Source organism: Peromyscus leucopus, chromosome 4 (genome assembly GCF_004664715.2).
Source record: "Peromyscus leucopus breed LL Stock chromosome 4, UCI_PerLeu_2.1, whole genome shotgun sequence".
In the NCBI taxonomy this organism is placed as follows: Eukaryota; Metazoa; Chordata; class Mammalia; order Rodentia; family Cricetidae; genus Peromyscus; species Peromyscus leucopus.
Genome location: NC_051066.1, coordinates 31419922 through 31442416, shown reverse-complemented (window position 1 = coordinate 31442416; position 22495 = coordinate 31419922). Strand labels below are relative to the sequence as shown.

The 22495-nt window shown below is 36.9% G+C and overlaps 1 long non-coding RNA gene across 3 annotated transcripts in view; it reads left to right on the top strand.

Moving 5' to 3' along the window:
• The first annotated feature begins 978 nt into the window (after nucleotides 1-978).
• The window catches only part of LOC119087838, a 28254-nt gene continuing 6737 nt past the window's right edge, over nucleotides 979-22495 (top strand). The window contains exons 1-4 of one of the 3 annotated variants that reach the window (XR_005091322.1): nucleotides 979-1100; nucleotides 9745-9836; nucleotides 14067-14124; nucleotides 16856-16989. This is a non-coding gene — a long non-coding RNA (uncharacterized LOC119087838). Of the gene's footprint in view, nucleotides 1101-3150; nucleotides 3594-9744; nucleotides 9837-14063; nucleotides 14125-16855; nucleotides 16990-22495 lie in introns of those variants that run through there. The other 2 variants (XR_005091320.1, XR_005091321.1) reach the window with 2 other exon arrangements.

The following is a 22495-nucleotide window of genomic DNA, read 5'->3' as shown; positions in this document are numbered from 1 at the left end:
GGTAAGTTCTCCCATGGGGGGACAGCTAAGCCTGGTACATTCAATTGAGGCAGGACCAAGCCCCTCGCCACTTTATCAGGGGTAAGCAAAGTATCTGACCATAGGTAATAGGATCCAGAAAGCCAGCTCATGCACCAGGGATAGATCCTGATCATACTGTCAGGGGCCCCTCAAACAGACTCAGCTACACAACTGTCTCTTCTATACAGAGGGTCTAGTCTGGTGCCATGCAGATTCCACAGCTGTTGGTCTAAAGTTTGTGAGTGCCTTTGAGCTTGGCTCAGTTGTCTCTGTAGATTTCCCCATCATGGTCTTGACCCCCCCGCCCTTGCTCATGTAATCCCTCTTCCCTTTCTTAGACTGGACTCCCAGAGCTTGGCCTAGTGCATGGTTGTGGATCTGCATCCACTTCCATCAGTTACTGAATGAAGGCTCTATGATGACAGTTAGGGTACTGTTATTATCATTTTATGTGTATGAGTATTTTGCCTGTATGCGTGTCTGTCTACATGTATGCATATGAGTGCATGGTACATAAGGAGGCCAGAAGAGGGCACTGGGTCCCCTGTAACAGGTATTACAGTTGTGAACCACCATATGAGCTCTGGGAATCAAACTTGGTTCCTCAAGAAGAGTAGCCAGTTCTCTTAACCACTGAGCCATCTATCTCTTCAGCCCCAGTAATATAACATCTTCTTATAGATCTTTGTGCTTGATTATTTGATTTTTTTAAAAAAATCTTACATTTGCATGTCTCAATCCTTCTTCCCAAACTTGGATGATATCCCAAAATACAACATCAATTGTTTTGCTGCTTTGTGTTTAAATTAAATTGTTCATGTCTATTAGCAAATATAATACCATGTATGAAATTCTAAAGTTACAGATACTGATTACACTCCTCTTCTATAAATTTACTCCTATATTAGATCATTAAAATTCTTATTCTGCAATAAATTTTATTTTCTTAAGGTTGGAGGTTTTGCTTCTCAGGACAAAGGCATATGATGGAAGAAGTTTAGTGAACATTCTTGAAGGCAACTAAACTGAAGCTTCAAGAGTTGGCACAGATTTTCTTCAGCATTAGTCTGTCATACAAGGTAATATGTTGGTCAGGGCCCAGGTATGGGACATTAGATAGATCAGTGTTACCACAGAGATGGGGCCTTCTTTTTATCACTAATTTATAATATAAAATTCTTATTAGTTTTAATGCCTGGCCTGCTGGGCTTCTCCTTAGAAAGTCCTTTCTTGTGCCTCAAAGTTCAAGTGTATTCCATGCTTTCTCCTCCACTAGCTTCAGGAAATCAAGGTCTTAAGTTGAAGTCCTTGATCTATTTGTATGAGATGACAATAAAGTATTATTCTCATAAATGCAGCTATTCATTTTGACCAGAACCATTTACAGAAGATACTGTCTTTTCCCCAATGTGTATTGTTGGCACCTTTATGAAAAGTCAGGTGGCTACAGGAATATGAGTTTGTACATGTATCCACAAATCTAGTCCATTGATCAAGGTATCTGTTTTTATGACAGTATCATGTTGTTTTAAAATACTATATCTCTATAGTATAACTCGAAATATGGGATGGTGGTGACTCCAGCAATTTTTTAATTGTTCAGAATTTTTTTAGCTATCTGTGTGTGTGTGTGTGTGTGTGTGTGTTTCCATATGAAATTTAAGATCTTTTTTTTTCAATTTCTGTGAAGATTGCATTGAAACTTTGATGGTGATTGCATTGGATTGTAGATTATTTTTGATGAAGATGAGCACTTTCATATTATTAATCCTATCAGTCCAGAAGTATGGCTTCATCCTACCTGAGGAACTATGGGAAAATGATAGCTTCTAGCAGAGAGGGACTCTGGTTAAAGGTGTGATCCCTTGTAGGTTTATTATGCTGCAGTGGATGGCTACATAGCCAAAACTATTGAGGCAACACAAATTTGATTTGATGTCTTTTTATAAGACATAGAGTTAAGAGGGTAGAGTACTAGGGGCAGGTCTTGGAGGAATTGAGAAAGGAAAAGAAAGGAAAAGTGGGCCGGCAGTGGTGGCGCACGCCTTTAATCCCAGCACTCAGGAGGCAGAGCCAGGCGGATCTCTGTGAGTTCGAGGCCAGCCTGGGCTACCAAGTGAGTTCCAGGAAAGGCTCAAAGCTATACAGAGAAACCCTGTCTGGAAAAACCAAAAAAAAAAAAAGAAAAGAAAAGAAAGAAAAAAAAGAAAGGAAAAGTGATTATCAAAATATGTTATATGAAACTTTCAAAGAACTAAAAGGACATTTGAAAGAAGACTGTAATTATCTACAATAATGATTGAATTATTGCGAGCCCAGTACAGATATAATTTTACCAGCAGTTACTTTGCCATCTGAGGTACAACATGAGAGACAAAACTTCTATGATGTTCTTTTTACAGTCATCCATGATGGTAACATACATCATATCCCTAGCTGATGAAGGTATTGGAAATACCAACTACATAAAACCATCTGTCTGACAAAAAAATATTTCATTACTGCTTTTTAAAAACAATACTGTTAGTGAAAACCCTTCCTAAATTTTTAATAATTTTAATTCAGAAATTTTAAAAAAATAGAATAATTTACTTTGAATAAGTAAGATTTACATGCAAGATTGAATCAACATTTAAAAATGATTAATGCTACAATTTTTACAGAAATGAAATAGTGCTGTAGGCAATCAAAATTACAAAAGAAAAGTTAATACCCGTACATGATTTTCAAAGCCGTATGTTTGCAAATAATCATTGATAATGGAAAATGAATCTTCAGGAAATTATAGACTATTTCCCATCAAGTCCAAGAAGAATATGAGTACCTGGATAGATATGAATCCTACCAGGTCTTTAAAACCAGGTTTTAAGGGAAAATGAATTATCCATAGTCATTACAAAGTAAAGGACTCCCTAACACTCAGCAGCTTATGGTCACACCATACTTATATTGCCAATGTTTTTATATCCCTTGATATTTACCTAGCTGTATGTTTACTACTAGTTCAAAACCTATACATGACTTCTGTATCTACTTTTTCTTTACTATGTTCTATCTGAAGATTTTGTTTCTTGTTTGTATTGTTTGGTTTTTTTTTAAATTAAAACAGTGAGAATGGACGTTTGCCTAGAAGTCGAATTTAGAACCCCTACAGAAGTGAGTCCTGAGCTAAAACTTAAAGAGCCTAATTAATGTTTGAAGCCAGACAGAAGAGAAAGTGCTGACATAGCCAAGGAGAAGCAATTAGAGGAATAATTAGAAATGCAACAGTGGGACCTGCCAGCGAGTCTGAAAAATGTATTCACCAAGTATTGTTCAACTTCCTCCAAAGCCACAGAGTTTCTGAAAGATTTCTGTTAGAGTTCTAAAAGAGGCCTTTGCAGGGTTGTATTTCACTCCTTCCTGTTGTCGCTGTTATTCTAGAAAGGTCCAAAATAACGAAAGGAGCTTTCATGGCATGAACGTGGGTAGTTTTAGAAATAGATCCAGACCCCTGATTTTTCTGCCAGTACTCTCTACACTGAAGAACTTCTGCGTTTCCAGCACACTGACTTTCTGCTCAGGTTCAAATCGTAAGTTAAGGGTTAGGTGGGGTAATTACAGTGGGTGAATTGGCATGTGTTTTCTGTCCCATGTCTGATATCAGCTCCTAAGCTCCACAGTCCTGAGTGTCAGTTTTCCTGAAAAAGAAACACTTCTTTTCTTCATTGTTTGGAATGCATTCTCCTAATTTATACTTTTAGTATGGACTGCTAGATATTCAGAAAAATTCACATTTAGTAGCCCCGTGCAAACTGTCACACATATTAAATACCGAAAATACTAAACACTGATCTGCTTCTGCACATCCCTTCTGTATCTCATTATTTCTGGCTAGCCTGTGGAATCATTTATTTCTTTCTAATCTACTTACTTGTTTGCCATTGTTCATCATCTGCAGTTTAACAATATCATCCAGTAATGCAGTGTAACTTATAACCAATGCCCCCCCTTTTTTCCTACAGCTTCTAATATTTGAATAGTCTATCAACCAAAACATAAAAGGACAGCCTCTAAGCTATCAAAGAATTTTCAAAACATGTGAGCCATGGAAGGAGTAGGCTCGGTTGATATCACTCAGTGAGTAAAAGAGCCTGATGACCTGAGTTTATCTCTGGGACCCACAGAAGTAGAAGGCAGGAGCCTACTCCTGTAACTGGCCTTTGACTTTCACATAAGTGCCTTGGCACACACACCATGACAGGTGTGAACACATGCACATACACAATAAATAAATAAGTAAATAAATAAATGTAATAACATTTTAAAATGAAAAAACAACTCAAGCCCTTTCCTCTCCAGAGAATACAAATGATTTGCATAATATAAAAAGCTTAAGAAAGCTTGTAGTAGAGTTTGGGTTCCCAGAGAAAACCAGGCATAGGAAGTTCAAATGGCAGAAGGAGGTGGCTCTGTTGAGACAGACTGTTAAGGTGTTTGTTTAAACAGTGACATTTACTTGAAAGAGAAGGGATATAGAAAAGACATAAATCAAAGACTGGAACCAACCACTCAATGTAAGACCAAAACTCCAAACCAAACAGGAAAGATCAGGTTAGATTTCATGAAAACTGTGGTGGGAATATGTAGTACACGTCAGAAAAATACCCATCAAAATATTTGTTAGTGTTTGTTTGCTCTTTAGTTTTACTAAGAACACATCAGAGCACAGCAGAGTTGGAATGAAGATGCACTCTGTACCGGAGGAGACAGAAATAGACCCTGTGCGCTCATCGGTTTCATCAACAGTGCCTTCTCCTGATTATTTTTGTCTTGTTTTTCAAATGGGATACTGAATAACTACCTCTGTCTCACACCCACACACATTCTAATTCAACCATTTGTTTTTCTTGTTTGTGTCTATAAATATGTTTACACTCAGTGACATCTTCAATAAAATGTGCACTTCAGAAATAAAAGTAAACTATTGAGTTCCTTTAGACCACTAATTAGTCAACAGGACTAATGAGCACCGTAAAAGTGATGTCTTTGCAGTGGATGCAATCTATTTTAGTTAGAGTTAAACTTAGTTTTAATGTAAAATAATTTGTCAATAAACATCCAACAAATTATCTATGATCTCTTCATTTTAAGTGTTATAATTTTTAATCGTAACACATATTTTATCTTTCTATATTTCCATCCATATTCTTCAACATTCTAATAATGCCATATTCAAAGTTTATTCTGTTTTTCACATAACAATATGACAATAAAACTGCTCCCATTTTTATTGTGACAAATGAATATAAATGTTACTATGGTAGTTATTTAGTATGAGTTTTTTAATATTTTTAAAATTATGTAAGGACTTATCTACAAGATGTAATAACAATGGCTTCAGTACTGTAAAAATGTACAGTATTCAGTATAGGTGTATTTTTCAAAGTTACATAATATGATGATAATCATAATTATTTATATAATACTAAGGTTTTTTTAATTTGTGACAATAAATTCTCACAAATGAATCATTGGACTTAGTTTACCATGCCAATAGCAATGCATGAGCTTCTCGGTTTTATATTGAACTCTTAAAGATCTGTCTGGTGAACCATTTTTATGATGTTAATACTTGTCCCTGGCTCACAAGATTGATTAATTAAAAGTTTATCTTTCTAATGTACAATCAGTGCTATTAACACAGAGAACAAGTTACTCCTAATTGACTCTTTACAAAAGAAAAACCTTGTCACCAATGCTGTGAGGTTGAGAATTCAGAAGGGATTTCTATTTCTTGATCATTATGACATCATTATTTTTTAAAATAAAGTATCAACAATATCATCACAGCTTTGAGTCAATGACACTTATTAGAATTACTGCTTTAAATGCAACTAGAAAGTTTAGCAGGAGAGACAATCATCATAAAAAATATTTAAAAGGCATAAATGTTTTTTCAAAGGAAAATATGAATATAAACACATTAATAATAGTATAGAAGTTTAGCATAAATAATGAAAAATGTAGTGCCATTTGTCACATGACTAAAATTATAAACCAAATTGTTAATTACCAAGCAGATGTGACTGGCTATATATAAATGTGAAACATGATATTACAGAAGAGCAATTCATGGTAAGTTCCAGCAGAAGGAAAATAATCTGATATCAGCTAACCTCTTGTTAATGCATAACTTCCCATGACATCAGTGATACAATTCCAACCAAATATGCTAATGGCCAGACTGTTTTTCCTCCACATAGACAATGAAACAGGGAACAAGCTGTTTTCTGGGGAGAGTGGGCAAGATCAAAACAGCGATAACTAGGGAAATGAATAACCAGAATATTATAACAGCTTGTGGGTCACAAGCTTCACATCACAGATTCTGCTGACTTATGACTCTAAGGCTCAAAATAACCCACAGAGCCCTTCACACTGCATGCCTGACAAAGTAACTTGGTCATTATATATTTTGGTAATAATCTTTATGATCATTCCAAGGTAGATTTCAAAGGGTAGGAGGAGGTGATAAATCTTAAATGAAGGAGGGGAAGTCTGGTGAAGGTGTGTTAAACTTCCTGGTGACTGAAATCCCTTTAAAAAAGGCAAGCTCTCTAACTTTACTATAACTGATGAGAACTACAATGTTTAAAAAAAATGGTTAACACTGAATTTTCCTCAAGGTAGATTTAGATCAATACCAATAAACTTGCTGGGAAATATCTAAACTTTTCCAATGCCAAGACCTCAGATGAACTGGATCAGTGTTTTTGGGAAGAGAGACCTAGCAAATGATACTTTTCAAAGTCCTCTAGACTTTAAGGACTACCAAATATTTATCACCATGGATGTAAACAATTCTCCTTTTTTCTTTTGATTAGTTTATTTTTAAATAATATATATGATATATATATATATGTATATATGTCATATATACATATATATAACATATATACATGTATACATATATGTGTGTGTGTGTTAAACTAGAACTTCCCCTTCACCTCCTCTTTCTTATTCCCCCAACTCCCCTTAGTCCCTTTTGTCAGCCAAGACAACCTCACTTCTACTTTCACATCGCATGTACATGCACTATTTTATGTATCTGTATAAAATCTAGGAATCACTAGTGAAATGATACCAAGTGGTTCAGTCTTCAACACCAACACAAAAAGCCCACAACTGTCCATAACTGCAATTCCAGAGAACCCCAAACCCTTCCTTCCACATGAAATGTTCCTATTTCTGGAATAAGGTGGAATAAAGACTGTCATTCTGATTAGGGTGAAATAAAACCTCAAAGCAGATTTTTATGTCTATTTATGATTGTTGGTGAAATTCAAGTTTTTTTCATGTTTCCTGAGCATTTTCATTACCTTTTAAGAATTATTCATTTCATTAGCCCATTTATTTATTGTTGATTTCTTTCTGTTTAGTATTTTGAGTACTTACATATTCTAAAACACAGTTTTAATTATCTGCCAGATGTATTTCTATAAATTCATTCTTCCACTGTGTATTCTATCTCTTTACTAAACTGTTTCCTTGGCAGGACAGAGCTTTTAAGTTCCATAAAGTCCCATTCATCAGCTGTTGGCCTCATTGCCTTAACAATTGGTATTCCATTTTAAAAGTCCTTGTCTATGCTTGCATCTTGGAGTGTTTCCCCTACCTTGCACTTTAAAAGCCTCTTCACATGGTCAGGTTTTACATTAAGATGTTTGTTCAGTTTGGAGTTGATCTTACACTAAAATCAGTGCAAGGTGAGAGATAGACATCTAGTTAATTTTTCTGCATGTAGATATCCAGTACCCCAAGACCATTTGATAAGTGGGCTGTCATTTTCTCCAATGTGTATTTTTGGTTTACTGTCAAAAATCAGGTGACTGCACCAGGATGAGTATATCTGGGTATTCTCGTCTAGTCTATTAATCTACTTTTATGCTTTTGTGTCAGCACTGTGCTATTTTTGTGAAATATGAAATCAAGTTTGGGGAGTGATAACTCCAGCATTATTCTTTCCCTTGGGGTTGCTTCACTACCCAGAGTCTTTTGTGATTCCACATTTTTTTTAAAGATTTTTTTTTCTATTTTTATTGTTAGTTTTTTTTCTATTTCTGTATGTTGAACCATTTTTGCATTTCTGAAAATAAGCCAACTGAATTGTGACCAACAATCATTTTGTTGTGTTCTTGAAATCAGTTTGCAAGTCTTTTATTGAGAGACTTTACAACCATGTTCATTGAGTGGATTTGTCTAAACATTTTGTTTTCTTTGTTGTGTTTTTATCTGGTCTTGATGCTACATTAATACTAACTTTGAAAAAGTAGTTTTTGGAAGTGTTCCTTCCTATTCTACTTTATGGACTTTTTGAGAGGGATTGGTATTAGTTCATCATTGAAAATCTGGTAAAATGTAGTAGTAAATACATATGGACCTGAACTATTTGCAGTTGGGAGTCTAGTTATCAATAATGGACCCATTTTATGTAATCCTTCAATCCAGGAGTGCTGCTTGAAGTCCCCATTGATATTCCACGGCAGTCTCTGCCCCCACCCAGGCTCCCAGCACACCAAGTCCTTCCTGGTTGTGATTCAGTCTAGCATTCTTTAGCTTGCCAGTTTCAGCATATATTCACTAGTTCTAGGTTCCCTATAAGTATGAATTGCAAAGAGTCTAGGGTTGCTGATACGATACAACAGAAATTTTTCTGAACTGTCATCCAGGGACTCCTCTGGTCCAAGGCCAAGTACTGATCCAAACATAGTAAAGAAAAGGTGTTCTTAGAAATCCTTCTGCCTGTGCCATTGTCAAATCGGGTCTCTCTTTTTCTTCTCTTTAAAATTTGTGTTATTGAAAGTTTGCATTCTGCATTGATTCAAATCTTGACTTCTGTAACCAAACTGTGTGTTGCCTTCAGCAGTACAATCTAACCATGTAGTTCAAAGATGGCAACTGAGAACTATGACAGTAGCCTGTATTGCTTTGGGAACCTTTCAGGGCTCCATGATCATTAAACCATAAGGAGGTGTTCTGCATTTGGCATTGGGGATTTGGTTTTAAATAGTCTGGCTTCTGGGAAAAGCTTTCTCCATCCATACAGGGTGCCTCTATTGAAACTCTTTTTTATTAACATATATTATATTATTTTAATATATAATCTTAAATATAATAATATTAGTGTATTTTATATAATATTATATATATTAGTTTATATAGTTAGTTTTTAAAGTGGTAGTTTACTATATGTCATGTTGTATACCCTTAATTTTGATTGATCTTTCTCCCATATTCCTGACTGTATTCCCATCTAAACCTTTCTACTCTTAATACCCCCTGCCCACTTCATATTACATGTGTTTCACTATAATCCCTCACACTTTTAAGACTTTCTTATTGGGTAGAATTCATAGTATCAGAAAGTGCAATGACAGTTTTGGGGGAAGGGAAGTCATATTTTGTCTTACCAAGGTGTGGACCCTTCGTGGCTATAGTACTGTCTTGCCAGGCAAAATATTTAGTTGGTACAATAGCGGCATGACTGTTTGGGAAACAACCAACCAACAGTTTTTGGATCATATTTGAAGCCATCTCCAGGTGTTAATGCCTGGTATTGCAAACCCGGCCCAAAGCCTATACCTGAGAGGTCATGGATCCCACGATGGATTCCACTATTGATACATCTCTAAATGGTGTAGAGTCAAACTGCCTTCTAAGTATTTATGCTTATATCCATAGATTAGTGTTGATCTCAGCCTATGTCAGAGAAGATTGTTTTTACACTGGGTGATGCCTGAAGCAGAAACTCATAACCCAACAAAGTGCTGAAGGTAAGCGATTTTTGAGTGTTCAGCTCTAGTCTGGACATCTATGACACCCTCTCCAAGGCCAAGGGAGCACTGTGTAAAATGAGGCAGAAAAAATGTTAAATGCAGAAGGCTGTTTATATGTGCTGTGAAGTGCTTTAACTGAACAGGACATGGGTCATTGCAATGAGGATCACATAGCAGCTGTGGCTCCTGCACAAGACAAGCACAAACAATGACGGAAGGAGGTATCTGTAAGAATAGGGAAGGGATAAGAGAGAGTAGTGAGGGGAATATACTCACAGCACATCATAGGCTTGTGTAAAATTGTCAGAAAAGCAAAGGAAAACAAAACAAAACAGTATGTATGAAACCCAAAGCAAGCAACAGTCAATGAAAATCATATCAAAATTCTTATATCGTGTTCACAATTTTTCAACTCCTGAAAATCATATCAAAACCCCCAATTCTCCAAATTTCCAATTTAATTTTGAACAAAAGAGAACATACCTTTCAGGGAAGGCTCAACCAAAATCAAGTCAGTATAAAATGCCATAAGGAAACCTGATACTTTGTATGCCAGAATAAAAAAAAACACATATAAATAGAGATATTTTACCTAAATGTTAACTGTGATCCACCAACCTAATCACTTTTTTTTATTTGTGATAAACACAAATATATATGTTGCAATCAATAACATAAACATTAAAAAGAACAAACAGGTAATATCGTATTATGTGACTTCAAAGAATTCTCTAAAAAATAGTGATTGTGGCAATGTGGTAGTATCATATAAAGAACCACAAAGACCAATGAACTGTAATAAAAATACCATAAGTGAACCCATTCATTTATAAACAACTCATTTCTGACAAATATATCAAGGGCATATAAAGGGAAAAGTCACTATAATAAATGGTGTTGGGAAATTGAATATTCATGTATATGAGATAAATTAGACCCCACACACTTACATTCATGAAAAAATATGAGGCTGTAAATACATAGCATTCAGCAACTTTCTTTGCTTCTTTTTATAATGTAGATGTTTCAACTTCTTCATAGTAAATACTTCAAATTTTCTCCATATTTGGCCCTCATATCTAGAATTCTTTCCCTTTATACTTTCTACTTCCATCACTATATGATAAGATTTTACCCATATCATTCATATTATTTAGAAAACTCCCTTTATAAGGGACTTGAAAGAATAAGTCAAATCTAAGTGTCATAAGCATTCTAAGACTATGAAGCTGTGAATCTTCCAGTGTTCCTTCTTAGTTTTATTACTTTCTGAGAATTTCATACATGTATAGAAAGAAATAAAATTGTATACACCTCTCATTCCCCATTTCATCTTTCAAATTCATCCCATCTATTCAACACTTGCCTTGCTAACTTCATGGCTTTATTTTTCTCTTTAAGAACTTATAAACGCCAATGAGTGCTGTTCATATGTGAAGGGCTATGGAGCATCCACTGAAATATTGGAAATATACTAGTAGCTACTTTCTAAGAAGAATGATTTGCCTCTCCCAAGCAGCTATCAATTACCAATATCTCTTCAGTGGGTGGATGGGTTTGAGGATGGAGATTATCTACCCAACCTTATCAAATTTTGGCTAGCTTGATCTTGTGTAGGTCTTCTGAAATTAACCATAGATGGTATGAGTTTATGAGTGCACTAGTCATGCCCTGTCCAGAAGACAGAATTTCACAGCATTTGTTCCTGTCCTGTAAATTTTACATACTTTCCTCCTCTTCTTCTGTGATATTTCCTGAGTCTTGCAGGGAGTGGAGAAATTGATGAAAACACCCTGTTTATTGCTGAACACTCCATACCTTCTCAGCATATTGACCAGCTGCATGTCTCTGTACTGACCATTGCTCACTATGAAAAGAAGTTTCTCTGACCAATGTTAAAAGGAGCCCAGGTCTGTGGGCATAAAGAGAAATACTTAAAAGTCACTTTGACATGATCGTTTAACAAAATTACAATAGTAGATTCTATTCTAGGGGCTTTTGATCAAAATTATAGTACCAGGTATAAAATTCCCTTTTGAGGATCAGGCATCACATCCTATCAGAATGTGGTTAGTTACCCCATAAAGGTTGTGCCACTACTACACCAATGGACATTTCTCATCTGGAAGGTTGATATTGTAGCATGTAAGGTCCAATGTTGGGTAAGACCTTTAATGTACTTTTCCCTCAGCAGCCTGCACAGCAGCTTCTAGCACTATAAAAGATAGTCAGTGGATACAAGTTTTCCATCATTTTAAACCTGATTTCTTTATGTCCTTAAGCCAAAGTGTGCAGTCTTCCAAAATAGGGTCCTACCAAGTAATTATGGAGAATAAGCAAGGGCAATGTTGTGATGATATATTGTATCCCCCAATATATTGTGCTCCCTAATAAAGCTTATCTGAGGATCAAAGGGAAGAGCCAGCCACTATATTAAACATAGAAGTCAGGCAATCATAGCACATGCCATTAATACCAGCATTCGAGAGGCAGAGATCCATCCGGATATCTGTGAGTTCAAGGCCACACTGGGGAACAGAGTCAGGCATGGTGACACATGCCTTTAATCCCAGCACTAACCATAGAGTTCTGGAGGTCTGTACAGACAGACAGGAAGCAATGTAGCTGAGTGGAGAGAGGAAGGGAGATACAGAACAGAAAGGCATATAAGCATGGGTATACAGGAAGTATATCTCTTTGGCTGTGGATTTCCAAGTGGTAAGAACATGCCTGGCTTCTTTCTACTTTTCTGATCTCTCAGTTTCTACCCAATATCTGGTTCTGTTTTTTTATTAATAAGACCATTTAGCAACTCATCTTACACAATGTCAATAGCCTGTGTTGTCTTTGAGACCTCTTGAGCCTCCCTGACAAACAGGGAGATGACCCATGGCTTTTGTTGGAATTTTTGTTTGATAACCTATGTCTTCTGGTAACAACATTACTTGCTTATACTAGGTACCTCAATTTGAACTCATTTTTTAAAGTCATTTTTTTTTTAGATTGGAATAATAAGTAGTGGATCTCCATGATTTGTTGAACCAAACTAGTGGAGTTCAAATGAAAGCGTAATTTCTACTTCCCTTTTCTTCATGACCCACCAACTTTTAACGTCTTCATACAAACCCCATAACAGTGACTTGAGAACATATCTGATGTCCCCTAAAATCCCATGGAAAGCCCTCCCACTCTACAAAGACTCTGGGAACCAAAACTATCTGTTCAAGTATTTCCTAAGTTTGCGATCCACCAGGAACAGCTGTGACTGTACTTGGCAACAGGGGATAAAGGTAAAAGAGATGAGGCGATGCCTGCACAGTGAAACTACTGATACTAAGTAAGAATAAAAGAGACATGACAATACCCCAGGGAAATATCAGTAAACAGATGGCTGAAACGCTACAAAGATTTAACTTGAATATGGAAAAATTAACAATTTATGCATAAAATTTTGTAAAGAGGTAGTGAATTTGATAAGTTGCCAGCAGGCAATTGTGTTGAGTATAATCCCTTAGGTCTCCCATCACCTCTCCTGCTCACTAAGCTCTGTGTTCCAAAGGCTGAGCTGTACTGTTTATATTGATGAAGCCCTTGTTTCCTGCATTCCCAGTGGATTTTGCTAGAAGAAGTGGGGGTGGGGAGGAATGAATGGCAGGAGAGCTGCCTACGGATTTTATTTTTCCAGCTCTCTGCTGTCAGATAACCAAGATTTAGCTGCATCCTCTGCTGTAGGCCGCAGCCTGTCGGACAGTTTCAGGCAGGAAGTTACTTCCCTGATTTCTTTCTGGCCCCTTCAGGCCCAGGTTGGCTAAGAGTTTCCATTCTTGCTAGTTCTTTCATGCTGCAATATTCCTTCCAGATTTCTCTGAAAGTCCCATCTGCTCTTAGGTTTCTTTATCAAATTCTCTTCAGTTGCCAAGTTTGAATAAGCTATTTCTTGACAACACCCTAATTCAGCATTCTTACATGGAAACAGACCACCATGCTTTAAAATTAGATTATTTTCCTTGTTTTTATCGTATATCCTTCCCATATTTCATCCCATCAATATTCTTTACAGTGCAACATATCCTCATTTATTTAAGCTAAAGGAAAAAGGCTATACTGTGCAAATACAATTTTTATTTAAATTAAAAGTATTATCTAGGTTTGGATTGCATTATACTTATTGTTACAGGGTAGTAATGCATTTGTCCTTAAAGAGCCTATTTCTATGCTTTAAAGCAGGTTGCTTTTGAGAGTGGAGAGGTGGACAGGTCTGGAACATCACTGGCTTTACAAAAATGTAAGTATAATCTTCAAGAAGCATTGACCTTAGCCCTCGTAACATATACACAAACTTCCTTATCCAGACAGATTGTGCTAGCTCTACACAGAAGCAGAACTATCTGATATATGTTAAAGGTCACCCAAACTATTCCCAATTCTCCTTTCCTTGAATGATTTTAGCTATTATTTCCTTGGGTGGTTGAGTGTTGGCTTTGCTTTCTTTCTGTTCTCTTCTTGGCAGACACAGTCACCCACGCATCAGGAACCACACAATAGATCACTAACAGCTTACAGTGGATTACCCATGGGATCCTTTGCTAGCAAGAGCAGGACACTGGGTGCCCAAGAACATGAAAGTTTGTGAATGTGAGAAGCTGGATTGGCAGGGAAGGGCCTGGCAACACGAAGAGGCTTTGTGTGCTTTAGGGGAGATGTGCTTCACATTTCTGTAGGTGGAAGGCACAGGGTTCTCAGTAAAACCATAAAAGCAAAGACCACAGCAAAGGAAGAGATGGATAAATAAAAGCAAAAAGGAAAGGATACATCATAGCTCTATGATGCCCCCAGTTAAGACCATCTGAGCAACATATAGGTCAGCTGCACTGAGGTAAAATAGAACATAACTTCTCTGCTCTTTAGTTGGAATATGATAAAATTTCCTTGTTTAGAATTGTTTCCATGGGGGCTAGAGAGAGAGCTCAGTGGTTCCATGTGTGTACTGCTCATGCCGAGGACCCAGCTTCCATTGCCAGCACTTCTAGGCTGACGACCACCTGTAACACCAGCTCCAGGGGTACCTGATGCCTATGGCCTCTGCAGGAAACTACACTCACATTCACATATGCTCCCCCCCCAAAAAAAAACATACATAGACATAATTTAAAATAATAAAAATAAATCTTTAAAATTATTACAATGTGGCACAAATGGTCACTAATCTCCTACAATTTTACTTTCACACAGGAAACTCTAAGCGCTAACAAATTTTAAGCACTGGATATTTAAAAGAGAAAATTCATCCTAGTGACAGATGTTTTGGTTGGAGGACTGGCATGGTCCCCACACCTCTCAAAGCAGTTACCAGATGTGTAGGTAGCTTTGCTTGGGGCGTGTCTCCCTGGCAAAGCCTCGTCAGGGTTTGTGCAGCTTTCATTCTTTTATGTTGGTTGTTTAAAGTTAAGAACTTCCTACACATCAAGATAACTTCCCTAGAAAGTAATCTGATGTAGAATAAAGAGCACGAAGAGCCACGCTGAGAACAGCAGCAGGAGCAGAGTAGCAGGGCTTCGCTGGTGGGGAAGGAAGGAAGCACCTTTACTCTTGGTTTCTTTGTGTACCGGCCACTTTCTCCCTGGATGTGCACTCAGAGCTGGCCTGGTTTGGGTGCATTGGGGCCTCACTGAGAAATCCTTCCTGTTCTAGTCTGTGTTCTATTCTAGAATCCTCATTTGTCTCTCTGGCCAATGTGTTGAGTCGCCCAATTTGAAGGATATTTCTAAGGCAGATCTCTTTTTCCAGTTGACACATTGTGACACTCATTCAGACAAATCTGCTCTTGCTGTCTTCAAACAGAATAGGTTATGCAGCTTCAAACTCAAAGCACATTCGCTGTTTGTGAGGTCAGCAGACCACAAAGATTTAGTTCTTCACTGCTGCACAGAATGATTCTTCAGTACTTACTTCCTTTACTGCTTTTCTATTAGATGCAAACTAATTATTTTTGCTTCCCAAATCATCAATTAGCCCACTATTATAGATTCTAATAGAGTTAGGAACTAAATGATCACATTTATCAGTTAAAGAATAAATAGAATGGGCTCTATTTCAAAATCTGTACCACATTTCTAATTCCATATTGTCAATCCCTCAAGGGTGTATTATTCTCTCTCTACTGTGTGCTCGGTATACAGTCAAAATCCTTTATTTTAAAAAATACTTTGCAATTTCTTGTCTCGTCCAGGCCCCTCTCTATGCATTCTCAGGTCAATTTTCAGGTCTGCATGTCTTACATTATCTTCAGAGTTTCACAGTTGCAAGGAGAAAAATAAAGACCTCCTTTAGACTGACATTTAAAGGTTTATTATTCTCTCTTTGATATATGAGCTTAATGCTCATTAACACTAAAATGAACCAGCTGAGAAAAGAAAAAAATCTACCTTCAAAGATTCAAGAATAAATAATGTAACACAATCCCTTTTCTCTCACCTCACTAAAATGATATTAACCAATTCCACATTCCTTCAAAGAAAGCTTTTAAAAGTTTAATACTGTCTGCCTTCACTTTTCAAAGGTGTGCTAATGCCTTCCTGGAGTCTGATTGCTTTGAGAGGAATTCCTTTGCCTCAAAGTAGATTTAAAACAGCCTCTTCTATCCCATTTTCTATATTCATCCTCTAAGATTAAATATAGAAGACATCAAAACTCCAAGTTTTTTTTAACTAAATACAAAGCATGTAATCCTTTGAGAAATATTATGATTGTTTAATTCTTCCATAATTTGGCAAGTTTCAATAGTAGGAAAAAATATATGTGTATATACACAGCAAATGAAGATGAGTGTTTAAATCAACATTTTTTTCATTAATTCAAATTAATTCTATTTAAAAATAATCCCTGTTCTATTTTCCTTATAAGCTTCAATCCTGTGGACATTTATTTATTTCTCTCTTGTATCCCAAATAAATACATCAGCCAAGCACATGTCTAGTCATGTGAGTCTAAAGGTAATTTCATATGCCTCTTTACAGGTGACCTATCATGTATAGACTATACAATCAAAAAAGCTCAGAATTAATACCTGAAATATCCTCGCATATGAAACACTTGGATTTCCACACAGACAAAAAGTGAACAAGAGTGAGGATGTCACAGATCTTTCAGGGTGAGTGACAGTTGCTCGTCAGAACTTTTTTCTTTGCGCCTTCCCTCAACAGGCATCTTCTGTCTAGGAGTACAGTGCTGGAAAGGGAAACTCCCCAGAAACCAGAGTGTAGCCCCATGTGGGTGATAGCTTCGATTCCTCCTTGGGATCCCCTTTCTAGAATTTTCCACTTGCTCAAATTCGCCTTTCTCAAATTTCGGTCCTTACTGCTGATCAGGATTATCCGAGGGTTCAGTTTTGTACAGCTGACTGAATACAGAGATAACAAGATATCTAGCTTTCCTATCTGATGGGCTTCACTCCCTTATGGGCAGTGGAACAACTTTTGCCATAGGACTGGTAGTGGCATAGTATCAGGGACTGAGTGTGTCCTCTAACTCAATGTTGGCTTGACCCTGACCAGAGCTTACAGAGAAGAAATAAACAGATTCTGCTGGGGGAAAAAATATAGCAGCTATTTGAAGTTCTAACTGTTTCTCCCTCCATTTGTAAATTTCAATGTAAAAACATTTTATCAGCATTTAATGCTGAAGTTTCTACCCATAGTCCTCATATGCCTGAAACCTTCTGAGAATTCTCATGGTCTGTGAGTTCTGATCCAAAGGCCTCAGATTTGGCATGGGTCTTTGCTTTCATAGCAGACTCTCAGGTAACGTTGGTACTTAGCCAACAGACCATATTTTGAGAAGCAAGTGACTTTAGTGTGCGGTACAATTCCCTGGGCAACTTAATTCAAACCCAAAAAATGTCAAACTCTGGAGCAGGGTATATGAGGTGGGACCCAGGATTTTTCGTTTATATTTCTTTCAGTACTGAAAATTCTTAGGCTTTAGCATGTTGGACAAGTTCAGGGTGTGCAGGATTCAGCTTTGGATAAGATATCAGTCCAAAGCACGGGATGTACTTTGGCTTTACAAATTAAAAAGTCTGGAATCTGAGATAAGTAATTTCAGAACTCTAAGGCACAGTTCCCAAGGTTACAAAATGAGCTTGGTAAAATCTGCTCCATTTCTCTGTCAGCACTGCTGTGTCTGTCAAACAGATCACCTATGTTCAACACCGTTCATGTGTAAGTGACCTGCCAGCCCTCCGTAATCATTTCCAGAGTCATCTGATCCGAGACTCTGTCACCACCTTCTCCCTGATGTGCTGCCAAACCCACTTTTCCAGTCTTTGAAATATTCAAAGGGGATCACAGTAATACACTCCAAGGGAGTCCTGGAACACCACCAGCAAGCCCAGACACTCAGAATGGCCACAAGCATCCACTTAGGACAGTGCATGAGAGCAGCAGGCTTCACCTGTGCCTAAGCTGGCTTCTTTCTGGGTGAGAAACAATTTTCCAATGCTAAATTTGAACTTATGAAGCCTCAGTTTCTTAAGAGGTCATTTTTATCTTCATGTAATCTTGGATGCTTTTATTCTCATGGCATCTAAAGCTTTGGTTTAGAGACTTTGGTGATACGTGATGAAAGTTTCCCCATCACATGTGTCTCAGAAGCTAAAAGAGTGATGGTGTGTTTGATAACTTGGAAACAATGCAAGTGTCAAATGATACCCCAGCTCTTCTATTCCCTCCATTTCTTTGATCATCTATCAACTCCTGAGCTCCATAAGCCAATAGAAAATGCCCTCTCACTTTCTACCCCCAGCTCCCTCACAGTCAGCATCTGCTGTCTATCCATGGGAAATTTCCACTGTGAAAGATCATCATTCAAAAAGCATCAGGATATACCATCCGTTGGAAAAAACAAAAACAAATGAGTCTGGGTATATGAAATGGTGTTCCACAGTATTCACACATGCATACTCATGTAAGACTTTTAATACATCCTTCCTGACTTAAAAGTATTTCTCATGCCAAGTTTGCTCTGAACTGGGTTGAATGACCATGCCTCTGTGCTTATAGATGGAAATGTAATGTTGGGCAGCCTGAAGATCAGTTCAGAGGAACTGAAGACTAGGTCCTCTCCCCTCAAATACATGCCACTTGCCTGCCTGCAAACAGCTTCAGACATCTTCCCTACCAGACTGATTCCTGAAACTACAATATGAATAAGTCTCTTTTGAGCTAAGGAAAAAGAATAAATTAATCTTTGCTAACTAACTAACCTAGTCTAGAGTAAATATACAAGATTCTTTGCAACAAAAGTTATTGTCCTTGTTTCTTAGTGTTGCTAGGATGAGTTAGCCCAAATGTGTGACTTAAAGAAACAAAAATGTATCTTATAGTCCTGTAGGTCATAAGACAAAAATGTACTCTACGTGTTAATACTGGATTGTTATTCCTGGAGTTCTAGGATAGAATCAACTCTCCATGTGTACATTATGGAGATGACCTACAAACCTTGGTTCATGCCGCTTTCTGTATTTGCCAATAGAATCTCAGTGCACACTCAAATCTGTTCCATACCCATACAATTGTTACCTTCAAGTACTCTCTGATGGTTCTGCTCCGTTTTCTGCTGTAGGATGTCTTTCTGTACACTGTGAGTATGTGCTGCTCTCATTGGTTGACAAATAAAGCTGTTTGGCCAATGGCAAGGCAGAATATAGTTAGGCAGTACATTCAAACTGAAGATGGAGATGAAGAAGGGTGGAGTCAGAGGAGACAAAGCAAGCCACCACCAGGAGAAGCAAGATGTGAGAGGAGAACAGGTAATGCTACAAAGCCATGTGGCAAAATGTAGATTAATAGGAATGGGTTGAGTTAAGCTGTAAGAGGTAGCTAGCAAGAAGTCTGAGCTATAGACCACACAATTTGTAATTAATATTAAGCCTCTGAGTGATTATTTTATAAGTGGCTGTAGGACCACGGGTGGGAGAGATTCATCTGGAGAAACTTCTAGCTACAATTTTCCATCTTTTTGCAGTTACAGTGAGCCAATTTATGTTTTATAGGATAATCTCTTAAATCCTAGGCAGTCTTCACAACTTCACAACATCTTGTCATGTAAGCTTGTTTGTTAACATGTTTACGAGAGTAGGCTATGGTTAGTTTGAGAGGTTCAGTGTTTTGTCTCCTGTTCTATCTGGAAAGATACCTTATTCATGATACACAAAATAAAGGCATTAAATGTCAGAACTGGATGAAATAGATGGAGTATCTAAAGGAAGATATTGAGGATCTAGGGAAGAGAAAACAAGAACCAAATAAGTGAGAAAAGCCCTATTAAAAATGTAAATTGTGAAAAGAAAGTCTACCTACTTCATAGTTTTATTTTACTTTAGTTCTAGTTTATATAGATTAGCTTACATAGTTCTACTTTACATGTAGTTCTACTACAAAATAAATGACAGTTATGCCTATGGTAATACAAATATTGATATCAACATACAAAATATGTGATAAGAATTGTAGTGGTTATATTTTAGCACTGGGGTTATGGATCACTCTTTCTTCCATTTTCAGGAATGTATAGTGAGTCTACCTTCTTTTATCTTTCAATGTTGTGAATTGTCCTACTCCTGATTATATTTCCATCTGTGGGATGCCTACAGCAGACTCTCCAGTGGCCTCTCTGTATTCATGTTTGCTCCTTTAGTACACCCTCCAAACATCATCCAAAATACCCATCTCCATGGTTATCTGCCTCCTAACCCCCTTCTGCTTCTCCAGTCTCAGCTTGTCTGTTTTTTGTGCTCCAGGCAGTGAACTTGATGATCCTCACAGTTAGACATGCAGCCATATCCCACCAGCATGCTTATCACTGCCCTACATTTCATGCTACCTTGAGTCTTTGTGGGACTGTATCTCGGCAAGGAAAGAAACTGTTATGTCTAACATTTCGAATGATTCCCAGCAAATTATGGCTCTTAGCAAAGGTGTTGAATATCACACTCTTTTAAAATAGACTTGTAAATAATATCCCCTCTTCTCTTTTCTCAGACAAAAACGTGACAGAGTGTTCTGCCTTGGTTAACGGCTACTTTACTAACTACTCCTTCCAGCAGAGAGCTGTTGCAATATGACCACAAAATCATTGGCTCCTATCTTTTAAAGCACAGGAATGTGCCCTGGAAAACAATAATGGGAAACATCAGTAGAAACAAGGACTAGAATCAGCCACAGAAAATCAGTAGTTTTGTTACTGCTCTGGCTCTCCAGGCAGTGATCCATTTTCAGAATGCTTCTGAATTTGATTCAAACATCTCCTTTTAGGAAAAGTATTGCTACTATTGACAGTAAGTTAGCAACATACTCAGAGAAAGTAGGGATAGAAGATGCTTTTCCTAAGTACCTCCAGACAGTATTATATACAAATCCAGTGGGCGAATACTAACAAACACTAAATAATAAAATGTTTTATCATCTGGTCCACAAAAGGTGGACCTCCCCTTTTAAAATAACCTTACAGCAAATACTTCATAATTACCTCATAAACATGATTTTATTATTCTCCATGGAATAAACCATCTGCCAGAAACTCCAAAGCTAGAAGACAGGCAAAGTGTGGGCTTTTATCTCAGAAACCACAGCCATTCTCCATTATTGCATGATCTCCCGGTCCAGCATGTCATTGGGATGGTAGGCTGGTTCAGGCACTGCTAGAATAAGAAAGAAAAAAGGCTCAGGAACAGAACACAGTTTTTGTTGTTTTATATGCCATTATTTAACTTCAAGCTATAGTTAAGCAATGAATAATACACATTCCCGTTAGTGAGAAAGACAGATCTCTTGAACATTCTTTCTTTATAGTACATTCCTCCTTCAATCTAAAATTTGAGGTTCAGCATATCATATGAATATTGCAGGATTTGGAACAAGAGTGTTTGTCTGTTTTCTGAAATGATAATGCTGTTTTATTATTATTGTGTTATTAGACCACAACTCATCTTTAATCTTAATCACAGTATTTATCAACATTGTATGATGGATTTGAGGGGCATAATGATCACAGTCAGTATTTATGGAAGCTTGAAACTCCTTCAAGTTAATCCTCAAAATTGACATTGTTCATTTTTAAAGAAAACATTGGATGTGTTAGCTACCGTAGTTAAGCAATATCTAATAAATAAATGAAAAAATGAGAAAAATATAAAATAAGATGTGCAATAGATGCCCTAAATTTTATAGCAAACAAAAATGAAACAACACATGTCCTGTTTCACATGCACAGTCACAATAGTTGGAGCACCATGTTATATATTCACAAATAATTACTAGAAATAAAATATATTGCATTCATCTCAAATGAAGGTTTAACCATTGAGTCATGGCATAAGTTTTAATTAAAAAAACTATAAAATGCCATTGAATTAAGGTAATAAGAAAAAATATTGTAAGGGATAGAAGTACATATCAGGATTTAAAAAAAAAAAAAAAAAAAAAAAAAAACCATTCCTTGCATTGTCCTCAATTGTTCTACAGAGAATACTAGGTTTGGAAAAATTTCTACCACATGAAGTCAATGAATTTCAATATATGAAAACTAAGGAGAATAGTGTTGTGTATTGGGGTCTATCAAAACAGCAGATGTTTAAAAATAGCAATTGGTGATGATAT